The sequence below is a fragment of the Solea senegalensis genome, linkage group LG20, assembly GCF_019176455.1.
Source record: "Solea senegalensis isolate Sse05_10M linkage group LG20, IFAPA_SoseM_1, whole genome shotgun sequence".
Lineage (NCBI taxonomy): Eukaryota > Metazoa > Chordata > Actinopteri > Pleuronectiformes > Soleidae > Solea > Solea senegalensis.
Genome location: NC_058039.1, coordinates 4279981 through 4291617, shown reverse-complemented (window position 1 = coordinate 4291617; position 11637 = coordinate 4279981).

The window sequence follows — 11637 nt, the reverse complement described above, 5'->3', positions numbered from 1 at the left end:
TTTTAGCTTCTGAGTCACTGGGATGAGTAATGAGTAAACATCGGACTGGCTTTTTTCAAATGGCAAGAATTGAAAAACATACATGGCCAGGAGAGAGGAAGGGAGGCGGGAGCGAGCATCAGCATTACATTTTAACAGGAGTGAGGGTGAAGTGGTAGACAATAGATGGATGTTTACGGTGGTGTCATGACCATGGTCATCAGAAATGAAGGAAACATCACTAAAAACAAGGGTGCAGCCACTATATTCACACAAAAAACCACACTACCCCTCTCAAAAATATCTCAACCAAAGGATAAGAAATTTGAGGGTCTGCAGTAGAGGTGCATTAAGAAAACAGAGAGCTGAAAGTGGAGAAGAAGCTGAAGACTGAGGCAGACACGCAGGTTTGGATACTTTTACAGTCAGTGATTGTCACCTTGTCGTCTCCTCTCATGTGATGACACTTTCAAATGAAACACACTTTCCCTTCCAATCTCCACCTGTTGCTGACAAGCTAAAATTAACCAAATGTGTAGGTACAATGTTCTTCTTCTAATAATAATTCCCCAAAGACTGTACACCGAGAGGTGCAATGCTGCTCTCCACAGGAAAAAGACATTAACAAAAAATAAAACAGGAGGGACAGTTATTCCTGTGTATGTGCATGAGCACAGTGTCTAATTCCAGATATTAATACCCCACCTTTTAGACGTATTTTCAAGTACACCCCAGCAGTTGTCATTTTAAATGCCAAAGGTCACTGTTGCACTTATTTAACATGTATTACGTTTATCTTCAACACTGACACATGACACAAAGAGTGAGCGCCGAGGGGAAGTAGACCAAGATGCAGATATAGAAATCAAATATGGAGAGCGATGAAAAGGCCCCTGAGAAACTCATGCACAGGATGCATTTCGAGTACGATATGTCAAACCAGAGGTTCTCAAACTTTATACCAAGTATCACAGCAAATTGTATTGCTATACCAGTATTTATTTACTTTTTTAATCGTTTCTTTTTCTACACAATCTGCTCACAATTCCTCAGTTACACTCTGATCATGTGCCCTGGTATATACAGTATTACTGATTTTCCTCCAAGTACCACCAGAGGAAGCTTGCATACCACTGGTGGGACATGAACCACAGCTTAAGAACCATGCTGGCCAATTGTTTTTTTTTATCCCCCATGGGTAGATTATTCTAAATAATGTGACATTACTGTGCCTTTAACAAATAAATAATTTCTGCAAATAAAATACATCATTCATTACTTACGTGTAAATAAACACAGACACAGATGGCAATGTCGAGTGTCTGCCCGTATATTCATACATATCACAGAAAGCACATGTGCAACATCTGCAACAGATGCTGCACGGCAGGAGAAACACAACACACCCATGTTTTACATTTTTCAGGACAAGCCAGGGTTGGACGGATGAGGAGCAGAAAGAAACCAAGACGGAAATAATGATGGGTGTTACTGGAGAGGAGGAGGAGGAGGAGGCGAGACGGATAGTGGGGTTGTAGGAGAAACAGGTGTGCACAAACTGACACCTGTGTGAAAACATATGAAAGTGATGACAGACACACACACACACACACATGTGGAGAAGTGAAAAGGAAACACAGGGGGAGAGAAAGAAATGCTCACACAGACGAGAGAGAAGAATGATGTAAGGATATGAAATTACAGTTAAGGGTATCTGATGGTCTGTCCACTCTCCTCTCCTCTCCTCTCCTCCATTTATGTGTTTATTTTTTGGTTAATCTTAGTCATGGCTGTCTGTCTGGCTGTGAATGAATCAACCATGAGAAGGACTGTGGTTTATTAAAGCAGAAACCATTAGCCGTCTGTCTGACTCTGTCCTCGCTCACTCTCTCACACGAACACACACACACACACACACACACACAAATTGTTGCCCCTGCTTTTATCACTCATAGAATATAGATGATGTTAGCATTAGTGAAGAAGAGAAGAGAAGAGAAGAGAAGAGAAGAGAAGAGAAGAGCATGTGTCTGTATGCTTGTATATGTGCATAATAGAGAGAATACATACATTTATGCGCATATATTCATACATTCATGTTGTTTTAGATGCCGAATTCTTATGTTCTCCAGTGTCTTAAAATAAAATAAAAAAGATCTGAGCATGCAACATGATTTAAATCGCTTTTTAAAAATGTTTTAAACTTTCCAAAAGAAGTGTTGACTCTTCCCTGAGTGAGACACGAGGCCTGTGGCACTGAGCCACTTCACTCTGCTGGAAACTGTAAACACTGGCAACTTCAAACTTGTGATTCATCTGTATTTGTCCCTCACTCTTCACTCCTTCATTCTTCTATTGGACAAGAAAAACAAACACACTTGTTTCCTAGTGAGACGGTGCCAGCAGCATTAAACAGTGAACGCTCTCCTCTCACTGTAATTCTGGGGGAAGCTCCCAACACTGGTGAAATTAAATAACTATTCATTTAGTGCAAGATTTAAAGGGTAATTACACTTTCAAATTCTGCTAAGAGCCGACTCCCTCACACAGCGTGTTTAAAAATGCCAAAGAGGAGAGGGGGGAAGCAACGGCAGTTAAAAAGCAGGTCAACATAAATAATAAACCTTTGAGTCTGGTCGTGTCACAGTTAAGGAGAAGTGAGACAATTTATGTGAACCAAATGCAAAAGTCAAGGCAGCCACAAGTTTATATTACACAGATATAAATGGTCTGTATGTTTTTTACCATTCACTCATTCATTCACACTTTCATCCAGCACATCTACTGAATGTGCAGCTGTCTGGAGCAACGTGGAGTTTAGTGTCTTGCCCAAGGACACATCGGCATGTAGACGCTGTGAATCTAACCCTCAACCTTCACGTTGAAAGACGACTCGATCTACTGCCGCACTATTTACGTTGTCATAAAAACAATATTCTACTGTACCGTTCCTCCCACACTCACATCGCTTATTATTCTTATCATTTGCTCGTGTAAATTAATCGTATAAACATGTAGTTTCCAGCGGACGTGATTGATTTTTAGGTTAATTACAGCGTTGCACTCACTCACAGGGACTTAATGTTGTTCTTTTACCGGTGACACTTTGTTCCGTCATGCGAGACAATGTAGGTCAACAAATTTCACAGCAAGTAATTTTTGAAACAGTTTCCCTGTGACTGTATATCATTATCGTACATTATCCGTGCTCTTCCGTTGGTATCAGTGTGTGTCATCTTTTTGTGTGGTTTGTAATCAGCCAATGGAAACTAAACATCATACTTAACAATAAACATGTGAAACAAAAAATATGAAATAAAGCAACACGATGATGCGTGTGATCATTTAAACCCTAACAAGGTTCGCTGAAATGCCTGTTTTTTCTATGTTCTATGTTTACGCTGTGGTGGTGGAGGTCTTGATCATCCTGGCGACATACAAACACACCCACCCACTTTATTAGGTACACCCGTTCAACTGCTGCTTCACTCAAATCTCTAATCAGCCAGTCACATTTCAGTAACTCCAGTTACTCATCAGTCCTGATGTCAACCATAAGAATCTTCGCTTAATTGCGGTTTTGAAAACAGAGGTTCAGGTGCATCACCTGCAATTGGGCACCTACTGGATGAGACCAGCTGTCAATCACACTGATGTCTGCTCATATGTGCCATTATTAATTGTTCATTTCCCTCTAATTGGGAACATCCATCCATCTTCTACCGCTTCATCCTCCATGCCCACGCCTGGACAGGTTGCCAGTCTTGATTTAGACTGGCAACCCAATTTAGACATTTACACATGGTAGAGACGACGTGCTGAAGTTCAAATTGAGCATCATAAAATGGAAGAATGGTGATTTATGGTGGTGGTTTGAATGTAGCACGGTTGTTGGTACCAAGATAACTTGTTGGCGTATTTCAGAAAGTCTTCTGGGATTTTTTTAATACACAGCCATCCCTATGGTTTACAGAGAATGGTCATTCAGTGAGCAGCAAGTCTCTGGGGGGGGAAGAAAACTGCCAGAGGATAGAGGAGAATGACCAGAGATGATAGAAAGGCGACAGTAACTCAGGTGAGTTACTGGCAGGTGAGTGTACATGAAGACGCACGTGTGCAAACTGTGGTCTGTGTTTGGTGCAGAGCACGGGAGACTGTTGCTGTTTAAAAAGCACATCGCACTCTGTTGCACAAGCTGCTGCCACTGCTGCATGGAAGACAAAGTGGGTCAGCATGCACGCACACACACTAACCCCCCGGTGTACACACACACACAAGCAGATGGGACCTAGGGACATTCACACACATGCATTCACATATTCTCTCTTGTGCCTCTCCACTTCTTTTACTCTGTCTGTAACATAAAAATCCACATGGACACACTCAGTAACGCCCTGATGAGTGTTTCTCATGCATTTGGCAACACGTCTCTGCTCCAGCTGTTCCAGCCCTTGGAAGTGTAGTGATGAGACAGCAACAGACCTGCAAAGAAACAATACCTGGGATAATGAGGAGAGGATATGGGAGAGAGGGAGGTGAGTTAAAGTAAAGGGAAGTGAAGTAAAGGTAGAAAAATGGAGGAGAGGAAAGAGAAGGGGGACAAAAACCAATAGGAAGAAAAGAAAAAGAGAGCTATTAATGAATAAAGGAAAAAGAAAAGAGAAAAGAAGGACAGGAAAGAGACAGAATGTAAGATAAGAGCTAGTAACAATGGAGGGAAACAACAAGAATAAATTGAACTAACTCTACAATCCTCCCTGTGTTCAAAGTGTGTTCAAAGGCAAACACTGATTATTTGCCAAATGAGTCTCTTGATTAACTTACTGTTGTGTAACGAAAAGGGCTGATGGCAGTTTCAGCACTGTGTCCAGTATTTAATTAGATCACAAAGATGTCTTTTAAAGCTTTAGCACCCTTGGAGTGTTTATTGGACCATAAAAACTTGTGTTGCACCATCTCAGATGAACAAAACACACACACACACTGTTATAAGATCAAAGAGTGTATGTGTGCCAGAAAAGTCACTGGAGTCCAGGAGGAGAAAGTGAAATAACAAATACACCAGACTTCAACCTGGAAGACATAACTAGGTGAAGTAGATAAACATGTGAACGCACACACACACACACACACACACACACAGACTGAATCCTGACAACACATCACATTATCACTCTTGTGTCCCTTTGTTGCTTTCTTTCACATTTGTTTAAACACAGCACACACACCATCACAAACACAAGAGAAGCACGAAAGCTAAAAGTGATGCACCGAGCAAGCAACCCAAAAAACACAGAGAGAGAGAATTCAAAAACAGTTGTTTTCAATGAAAACTGAGAAGAACACAGGTAAATTGTGAATAATGCACATTAAAAGGGGGCAACAACACAGCTGCACACAAACATTCATTCATTATGAATTCAGTGTCCGGATTTTCAAAATAAAAGTTACCCATATTCACTGAAATAAAAGATAGGGGGTTCGTGCGGCAACAGCTCCTACAAATATTGTAATATTGTAAAAAATAAATAAAACAAAGTGGTTTCTTTGTGTCCCTCAATGATCTTACAGAAATACGTGAAATGACCACAATCTGTTAACACGGCATTGCGTGGCGACACTTCCATCACCAATAGGTGGGGCCACCACGAAAAGGGATCCTCATTGACTTTGTATTGCCATTGTTTACGTGGCGCCACCACGTAATGTAGTGTTCAGAGATTGTGGTAATTTCAGGTTGTCTAAAACTGACCTGTATTGTGAACTATTTTTTAAAAAAGATGCTCCCAATCAAATCTATACAGTTTAAACCTGCCTTTTCCAGATTAAACTAAACAAATATTCAGATGTGAAATCATGTCTCGTTTCTGTAAATTAGTTGGAGTGACTTACATAAATGAGGCTTTTTTTTGCAGTAAAAAGACAAAGCGCTGCACATTCATGGAAGCTGGTGCATCTGTGAGGATTCTGCTGGAAGAAGCATAATTATTTGTCCTGCACCTCATGCAGCAAAAAAGGGAGGTGCACTGCTAACATCACTGTTAATGCAGGTGAATATACGGACCTTGGCATTATGTCATGGAAATGAGCTATAATTCTATAAAAAGCTGATTGATATCGATTGTTATTCTCTCTTATGTTGTTGTCGTTGTTGTCTGTGTGTTTGTTTGATATTTCAAATCTTCTGTTCATGTTCTTTCACTATATTGTTCATGTACAAGTATGTTATAAGGACACAAATGCAGAAATATATTTAAACTTAAGAGAGAATAAATAATGGAATAAATAAAAGCTTCCAAATGCATGTGAACCGACCACATGTCAGTTGCTCGAGATGCTGGTCTGAGTCTTTGTTTTCAATATCCACTAATGACACACACTGCTGTCAAAATAAAGACTGGCCAGGGAATGAACTCAGGCTCAGTGGCAGAGCAAGAGTTTGAATCCTAACTCTGCTATGCTGACGTGTCCCTAGATATTTTAAAGCCTGAATATGTCCATATAAGGATTTGTGTATTATTCCCACACCAATTTACCATGGATGCACCTGTGGCATAGATCTGTGCCGTGTGAGTACTAAGGGTTGCAAAGGCTGCAGATGCTGGTGTGAAAAATAAAGGGAAAAAAAACACCACTAAAACAGGTGGGGAAAAAAAGTCACCAGGTGAAAAGATCACTGCAGTTACTGAAATTGTAATCCTCCAGCTGTCTGCACTACACGACTTCACTCATTCACGTTTGATGAAGCGTCATGCTGTTTTGGAGCAAAGTCCTGCAAAGTCCTGCCGGTGAAAAATGTGTCAAAAACTCATATTTTCTTCCTCTTTCATTGTCCAGAAGCCCCAGCAGACATCTTAAGAGGCATGACACGACCGTGCGAGCATCCTGTATGAGTCAGAGAGGATATCGAGATGAAAGAGAAGGCTGACTTGATCAGTCTCCATATCTCTCTTTTACCTGTCGGCAGAAAAGATGACAACGCAACATCCTGCCAGGAGAGACTGACATTCCCAATTAAAGGCTGCCGGGCCTCTAGTTCTTTGTCTTCCTTCATTGTAACACCTTTTTTTTTTTGGTCTATTACCTCCACTCTTTAAAGCTTATTTGTACTTCTTTTTTTGGGTATTTTCCCATTTCTCAATCACAGTTTTCCGTGTTCCATCTCTCTCACCCCCATCACAAACCATCTGTCATTTGATCAGCAGAATTAATGGCTTTATTTCCATTGTATCACCATGGTGATGAATCATGCCGTTAATCATCATATCGCTGGGGTGACAGATCATGTCATTAATCAGGATTTTTCTTTTTTCCTTCTGGGCTAAAGCAGCAGGTTCAACAAAGCAAAACCAAACAGTGGTGATTAGCAGTTAACACACACACACACACACACACACCTACATGTTCACACATACACACACTGCAGGCACCCTGCAGAATTGCAGCAGAGTGACTCAGGCACATCAACAACACACACTAAAACAGCACAAAGAAAGAGACATCCAAAAAACATCCAAAGAAAAACTAAGAACAGGGATAAGAAACATCTTTGCCTCTAAAGAGCAATTTACAATATCCCTCACCTCATGGTTCCTCACTCTTGAACTAAAGGAACAACATTAGTATAAAAAATTATTTTCCTTAACCCTTAGTGCTCACGTAGCACAGATCTGTGCTGCAGGTGCACCTATGGTAATTTGACATGGCAATACACAACTCCTTATATGGACAACCTGGGGGTGTGTTTTTATAGGTCACATATTGAGGTTTTAAAAAATGCACAGGGGGTCATCTTCTTATGAGTTGTTGAGTCAAAGTTCTGATTAATTTTATATTGCATTTTTAGTCGTGATATAAAGTAGCACTAATTGTGCAGAAGTCACAGAATTAGACTGTTTTTCTTGAACAAATTCAAGAATCACAAATACAATCTGATTTTAAACATTTCAAGTTCTCTTTGCTCAGATGTGTTTATATAGTTGTTTTTTTTCCCATCAGATTGCCTAGGTTGTGCTGAAAAAAGGACATAAGACACTCTATATTGCACATTCTTATAGTCTCTGTAAATACTGTACGTTAATGGAAGAACGCAGCCAAAATACTAAGGGTTAAATAAATTGACTTTTATTCTGCCTGTTATGATGACTACATATTGTATAATAAATTCCAATCCATACATTTCATTCCTAGCAGATGGTTTTTTTATATGATTTTTAAATATCCTGCACTAAAAACTGAATAAACTGAGGGTTTCTGACGTCCATGGAGATTGTTAATAGTGAACAAACACAAAGCAAGTCATATAATAGTCTCCACCAACTCCTCTGGGAATTATCTGACGCTTTGAGCGGTGATATGCTCCGCTGTGTTTATCCACTTTGTCTGTTATTTGGTGGCAGGCAGGTAGTGTTGACAGCGTTTTTACAGTTCTTTCACACAAACTGCTGCCTGCTGTGGCATTTTGAGCCTCGATTTCCAACTAAACAGAAGGAAAATGACAGGGAAAAAAGAATAAAACAGGTGACTGAGATGAATATGAGTCACAGTTGGAGACAGAAATGTGCTATATCTAAGAACTTTCCTAATTAAGTCTTAAAATGACCGTGACATGACATCAGAGATTGAGGAAACATGCTGAAATTAAATATTGGCTTCACTGATAACTATGGTGCAGCACGAATATTCAAAAATAAAACTTTCATTAATGTTTCCCAATGCCAACCAGCTATACTGTACAATCCTGAACATAAAAAGCCTCAGTACCCCTCTTAAAAACATGTCAAACAGAGGAGGAGAAAAATTAGGGTGTTAAAATTGTTAAAAATGTGAAGAGGAAGCTGATGATGGACTGTGAATGACATGCTTGTGTGGAAACTTTTCTTCCAGGCAGGGATGCAACAGAACTTCAGACAAAGATTCTCTCTCTCTCTCTCTCAGGATTGATAACACTGGTCTACAGTATACGCCGTATACCCACTACAAAAGAGCCAGGATTTCCATATAACCACTTAAAATGCAGTGGGATGCGTGCCAATACTGTTCTTTGACAGAAGTTAAAGAACAGTGAAGATGTCAGTCATTTTCATTAGAAAAGTAGGTAAATACAATCAAATTCATCATATAGACAAGTATGCTGGTGGTATTTGTTAAATAATGCTTTTCCTGTCTTGATGATCACTCAAAGCTGCTTCCCACTACAGGTTTGCCATTCAAACCCATTCACACTGCATACCTTGCCCAAGGACACATCGGCATGTAGACGAGCAGAGCCTGGAATTGAACCCACAACTTTGTTGAAAGACAACTCACCCTACCAGTGAGCCACCAACTTGTGTAGCTTTTTTTGGGACGGGATTAGACTGATCTGAACACGTCACATCACAGAGCCAGATTGGAATGAAGTGGCTTTCAACAGCCTGGCCACAACTTTACAGCAAGTTTAGAGGACAATGTATCCAGCAGAGGGGGTTGACAGTATACTCACTACAGTAGACCACACTACACCACTGCACACTTTCCCACTCTACATGCTCAAAATAATCAAATAGGTTGACTGTTTATGTTTAAGAGTCACAGGTAACTGCTTTCATATGTAAGTGGTGTTTGGAGAAATTTGTTTATAGTTACTTTTTATGATTTTTACATCTGACCCAAAACCAGTGATACTTGTCTTGTCCTTGTTTTGTTAATCTAAATAAAGTTGAGCTCCTACAAAACAAACTTTCTACATGTCTGCCTTTAATTGTTCCCGACTTTGTTTCGGGACGTCCTGACTGTTAGAAGACATGTTTGATGTTGTCATCAGAGACCTCCTAAAGCGAGCAGGTGAACAAGGTGAGCTATCACACCGATTATCTTCAACAGGGGAAATTAGGTGGGACAATGTGAAAAGAAGTAATTTCTCTGGAGCAACTTGGACTTGTTGGCGAACTTAACAAAAGGGGAACTGACCTGTGGTGATGAGTTTTATCTCCTCAGAGAAATCATTCTCTGACCACACAATCAATATATATATTAAAATTAAAGCGACAGAATCGGATCACGGCCGCAAGCAGATTGTCTCCCTGTATCCTTTAATCCAACACTCACTCTGTCATCCTCTCCGGCTCCTCCTGTGTCCAACGGCTCTTCTCTCAACGCTGGAGTGAGGTGGGATCACAGGTAAATTACTGATTACAATCTTAACAACAGTTTGTCTCACCCACACACAAACATAAACACAAACACACAAACGTACACACACACACACAGGCTTTTTTCCCCTCAATGATCTCCGAGAGATGTGAGATCATTGCTTCATTAGTGAAGCTCTAGTTATTCAGATTGATTTAATTATCAAATCATCTATGCAGTGTGTGTGCGCGGGTGTGTGTGTTATAGAGTTTGAGAGATTATGCAGTGATCTTGGCTGACATTGATCAGCCTAGTCTAATTGGGAGCATCTAGCCATGTAATTGATTCTGCTACACTTCACAACTGGATGAGTTTAGCAACATCAACAACACTGATTCACACTGATGAACAGATCCACACTGAACCAAACCGAACTGAACCGAGCTAAACTGAGCAACTGAAATAAACAAAGCTACAATCAGATAATGGGGCCATTTGTGTTTGTTTTATCTCTGAGACCATACCATGATAGAGGAAAATGTACGTAAAGTACTGTGTCTTAGACCACCACTGGCTTTGTATAATTATAAAGTTAGATTTTTTGTGAGAGAGGCCTTGCTGAGGCTAAACTGTGATTTTCTGTCTGTCAAATGTTGTGATAATTGGCAATTTGAATGGAATTATGTGACTGAAGGTTAGTCTTATATACAGTTGTGCTCATACGTTACATACCCAGGCAAAATGAGTGATATCTTTTTGGCCATTTTTCAGAGAATATTAATAAAATAACTAGGGTGAAGCCATTTATTATCAAGTAATTGAGTTTTTGCTTCTTAAATCATAATAACAACAGAAACTACCCAAATGATGGGACTGAAAGTTGGTCTTATTTAGTGTATAAGCAAGCTGTCAATGATTTTAACACATACTTGTGTACATTACAGTAAAGCATGTCAAAAATAATAAACCTTTTTGACAGCAGCTGTTTTAGATATGAAATAATAGGACATCAGATGTTACCAGTGACATTCATTAGGGTTCCTCTCCATTTGTGTTTCAAAGCGTTGTGCTATTGTGGGGGTCAACCTTTTTGAGACCAAGCGTTACCTGAAGGGTAGAGAATAATATGGAGGGCTACCATGTTAACATTTTATACAATTTAACATTTAAATGATGAATACTATGCATTCAATTGCTGTTAAGTATTGAATTCAGGTGTTTCAGTCAGGCTTTAGGCTAGACATTTTTGGACAATGCTATGCTTCCAAATTTGAGGCAACAGTTTGAAGAAGACCCTTTTCTATTCCAACATTACTGTTCTCCAGTGAATAAAGCAAGGACTATAAAGACTGGGTTTGACAAGTTTGGTGTGGAAGAACTTAACTGACCTGACCTTAACCCCTTCAAGCACCTTTGTGATGAACTGGAAGAGAGATTGTGAGCCAGGTGTGACCTCATAAATGCTCTATAGAATGAATGGACAACAATTTCTATAGAAACACTTCAAAATGTTGAGGAAAGTCTTCCAAGAAGTTCGGAAGCTGT